We start from the raw sequence: 4746 nt of genomic DNA, 5'->3' as shown, positions 1-4746 counted from the left end.
GTATGTTATCATCAATTGCCCATCACTAGCATCTAGCAGCATCCCACCCTCGGTATCCATTCGCTATGAAGATTTACCTCATCAGGCAGAGAGGTAAAAGGATCACGCTTAAAAGGTTTGGTTTATAGCAGCACTGCAATCTTGATGTGGATACCCCTGTCAAAATTCTGGTAAATGATATTTATTGAACTGCCATCTTCTCCATGTTATTATGCTTAACATATTAGACTGAGGATCTTTATTTGCCATGTTCTCTATTTTTTTTTTTTTTTGTGTGTTAGATCCTACGATGGTCATTTCAAGAAATCAGTAACAGAAATTTCTATCAGCATTAGCCACAATTGTGAAATAAATAGAAACCCATCCAGGACGTGGTGTCATCATCACCCCAGTCTCGATCTCAATTTCCTATCTTACCTGCTTTTGCTTCCCTTGGTTGTATTCTTCCCCTTTTGTATTTACCTTTCTTTTATAGGTCTTTGAAATTTTTTTTTATTATTTATCTGTTACATTTCTTTTGTTATTGTTAATATTCATGATAGCTATGTATAGATACTTAGCAACATTGTTTCAGTTCAGCAACATTGTTTCAAATTCACATCGTCCTTTGCTTTTTGAATGTTTTCCATGGCATGGGGAAGGTGTGCCATCAATGGAGCATCCCACAAAACTAATGAATAAAATTCAAATCAAGTTCTCCAGCATACTCTTTTGACCTCCCTTGCTCACACAAATGTTTTTGAAGATGGGCGGATGGATGTCACTCTTAATTCATAAGTCCCTCTTGAACTATCTACAGGTTTTGCCAACCATTCTAATCACTCCCACAGTTCGAATGTCAAAAGTCATCTGTTCAGAAGTTTGTAGAAGCTGATGATAAGATCTCCTTGGCAACATTCCAAGGGCATGTCCAGCCATATAGTTGCCCTCATATGGCAATCATCTAGTGTTTGCCATGTTAATCACAACGTGCATTGTGACAACTTCCTGTCCATGGTGCTCCCCTACATTTTCACATCACATTCAGCACCGTACCTCCATTTACTGTTGTATCTTCACACTAAAGCTATGCAGTGCTCCACCACACGGCACTGTCATAACAAACCACTCAGCCAGCACACCATTGCTTATCCATTTTTCCAGACCTGTCATCACACCAGATATATATTCCCTTGGAACAACACCTCCCTTTATCTCACTCTTAAATTCATAACCACTTCCAGCCTCCATGAGCTCAAACCTCACAGTTCTATCTGCAAAATATCCTTGTCCACCTGACTGTTTCACGTGGATATATTTTACTTTTGAGACCCTAGAAATGCTTTCACGGTAATTTACTTGCGGTGCTCCCACATTTGACTCAACCTTAATCAAGCAAATCTTAAACTCCCTCTTCAGTCGATCTACAATGATCTCAAGATGCAGTCTCCCATCCCTTTAATAACAGTCTGGTTAGTTTCATCATCTTTTGAAAAGTGAAAAGACAGATCTTCTTGAACAAGCTTGATCAAACCAACAACCATTTTATCAATGTTAGCTTTGGTCTTAGGTTCTATTGCAACTTTAATAACAGGATCTGGGAAGTCCATTCTTTCCAGCACAATTGGCTTCTCAGGATCACATAGGGTTTCACCTGTTATGATATCTTTGAGTCCAGCAAATGCTACTATATCACCTGTCAATGCAGCCTTTACATCCTCTTCAGCAATCAGTATTACACCTTGTCTTTGCCATATGTCACCCTTACATCATTCCTATTACTTACCACCATAAGACTCCACATCTTCACTCCTCTCCATCACCTCCTGCACTTCTCACTGTTACAGCTCGACATCCAGTTCACGACAGCACAACATTATCTTTTTTTTTTTACTATTGTACACCATTAGTTCACACAGCAGCACACATTTTCACATCCCACCTACGGGACGACAATGCTGGCTGCAACTCACAAGTCTCATGCCAAGCCACTGCATCCCTTTTTCATCTGTTGAATATTAGGCACCCATAGCAGCCCCCATAACTGCCATACCCCACTTGTCTCACAAAAGCCACCAACACCTATAGCATTACACCTTCTTTCATGTAGCTCAGCCTTCGTTGCTGCTATCACCCGCTTCATTCTATGCCCTATTACACCGTTTCCCTGCACTTACCCTACACAGCCCTCACCACCTTACTGTGGCTGTCTCCAGCCTACTTCCATCACACCCACCTACCTGTCATTTTACCTCTCTCTGCACTTTGCCACCCCTGTCATTGATTATTTTTGCTGCTACAGTATTATTTGCAGCAGCCTGGATATAACCAGCTCTTTCATTCACAACACACTTACATTTGCCACCTGTGTATATCCCCTTTGGCTATCTCTCTCATATCTCTTCATGCCTACTGTAGTCCACTAACACTCTTTCATTGTCCACTTCATATATACAGTATGTCTTACTACATTTCCCTTCACTATTTCATTTACCCTCTTCATTCTACTCCACAACATCCATCTGTTGTGCACTCACAGCCCGTTCATTATCACTTCAGTTTTTGCACTACATTTGTCAAGCACAGCATATCTATGTGTTGCTCCCAGCAACAATATATTGACACCACACCCTCATTCGATATCATTACTATTGTAAAGCATGTGCTCATATTTTGCATTAGATGTACATAAATACATGAATGGGTTTTGGTCTGTGCATTATGTTATATATAAATCTCATCTAGTAGATAGATATCAATGTAGGCATTTTCGGTTCTTCATTGAAATACAAGCACATATCCTCCCTGTATCCATATATATATACACATCTATTACTTATATGAATGAACATGGGCTCTTGATATGTCACTTTATTTCTTCATTTCTATTATATTTCGCATTTTATATCTTCTATCTGGTACTAACTTGAGTTTTGCAGGAAATATGTGAAAAATATCATTATTGGGAGTTGTAAATTCAATTTCGTGCATTGTAATAGTTAGACCTTAAAATGAGAATTTACATTTCCTGTCTTAGATAGAATGAATGAGCATTGTAAATATCATGAATTACTCGCTTTTTATGCATCTTTTCCTTTATTTCTCCAAATTCTCACAAATGGCAACACGAATGGCACGTGCACCATTTCATAAGAGGTAAACTAGTCCTAAGTTGATGATTTACATCAACGGCCATAGTCGGGATGTAAATAAGACTTAGGATTTTTATCTTTTATAAAATAACATTGGATCCACACTGGATCCTCTTCAAAAATCATCATATTTTCAAATATTTCCTTCTTTTATTAGAGTTTAACTTAAAATTAACTCAAAATATATACCAATGGCCATAGTCAAGGTATATTGAGAGTTAATTTCATTTTAAACTCTATAAAAGCACCAAATGTATTTCATTCTTTACCTGAATTTAAATATAGATTATTATATAATACATTCAATGACCATAATCAAGGATGTATTATATCTTCAATCTTATTTTAATTCATCTAAAGAATGGAATAACTTTTCAAAAATCCAATTTCAAATTCTTCAAATCCATTCATCATTTAGGATAGAACTGCATCATATTTTCAAAATTCCTTTTTCAAAACTCCAAGTAAAGATAAATATCTTCTTCAATCAAATCTCAATTCTTGTAAAAATCCAATTCATCTTTTCATTTTCAATTATGCTTCATTTTCAATCTCAAAAGTTCAATTTAACTTTGAGATTTCAAATTCATTTTATATATCAAACTCTAATTCAAATCAGGTTTCAAAGTTCAATTGGACTTTGAAATTCCAAATTCATTTCTTATATTCAATTCAAATCAAATTTCAAAAGTTCAAATTAAACTTTGAAAACCCCTGATTCATCTTCTAAATTCCAAATTCAAACTTCAAATCCAAGGACTAATTTGATTTTGGGATTCATTTGTATATTCATGATTCAATTTCTAAATTTCATTTTCCAAATACTTAGAAATTCTTGATTCATCTTCTAAATTCCAGATTCAAGCTTCAAATTCAAAGTCCAATTTGACTTTGAAATTCATTTTGTATAGTCCAAATTCAATTCTCAAGTCAATTTTTGGAAATTCCAAATCCAAAATTTAGATCAATTTTGATCCAGTTTTCTAGATCCCCATTCTACATTGGATCTTAGACTTCAGATCCAAATCCATTCTAGGATCCAGAACCCAATTCTACATTTGGATCTCAGACTTCAGATCCAATTCCTCTTTAGGATCCAAACTCCAATTTTACTTTGGATGTTAGACTTCAGATCCAATTTTCCATTTTAGGATCCAGAACCAATTTCACATTTGGATCTCAGACTTCACATCCAAATCCATCTTAGGATCCAGAACCCAATTCTACATTTGGATCTCAGACTTCAGATCCAAATCCATTTTAGGATCCAGAACCCAAGTCCACCTTGGATTCCAAATCTCGGATCCCATTCTGTATAGTATCCGGAATCCAATTCCAATTCTAGATTTCAATTCCATTTTCGGATCTAATCTGAATCTCTTAAATCCATTTCTATTCTTAAATACCATTTGATTACCTCAGATCCATTCCAAACTTAAAAATCCAAATTCAATTTCATCTCAAGTATTCATTTCCTTTCTTAAATTCAAAATCAAATTCAAGGTCGATTTTGACTTTGAAACTTTATTTCCTTTCATTTCGAAGCTTTAAATAATTTTTTCTCCAAAATCGAGATTTATTCTTCCAACTTTGATTTACTTCAAAAACTTAGAAC

At 35.5% G+C, this 4746-nt stretch overlaps 1 pseudogene; it reads right to left on the bottom strand.

Moving 5' to 3' along the window:
* Positions 1–1041: 1041 nt before the first annotated feature.
* On the bottom strand, positions 1042–1799 carry LOC149840145 (elongation factor G-1, chloroplastic pseudogene; annotated as a pseudogene).
* Positions 1800–4746: the final 2947 nt, after the last annotated feature.

This window comes from Nuphar pumila, chromosome 4 (assembly GCF_984573655.1).
Source record: "Nuphar pumila chromosome 4, dmNupPumi1.hap1.1, whole genome shotgun sequence".
Classification (NCBI taxonomy): domain Eukaryota; kingdom Viridiplantae; phylum Streptophyta; class Magnoliopsida; order Nymphaeales; family Nymphaeaceae; genus Nuphar; species Nuphar pumila.
The sequence above is the reverse complement of the archived record's forward strand: the minus strand, read 5'-3'. Positions and strand labels throughout refer to the sequence as shown.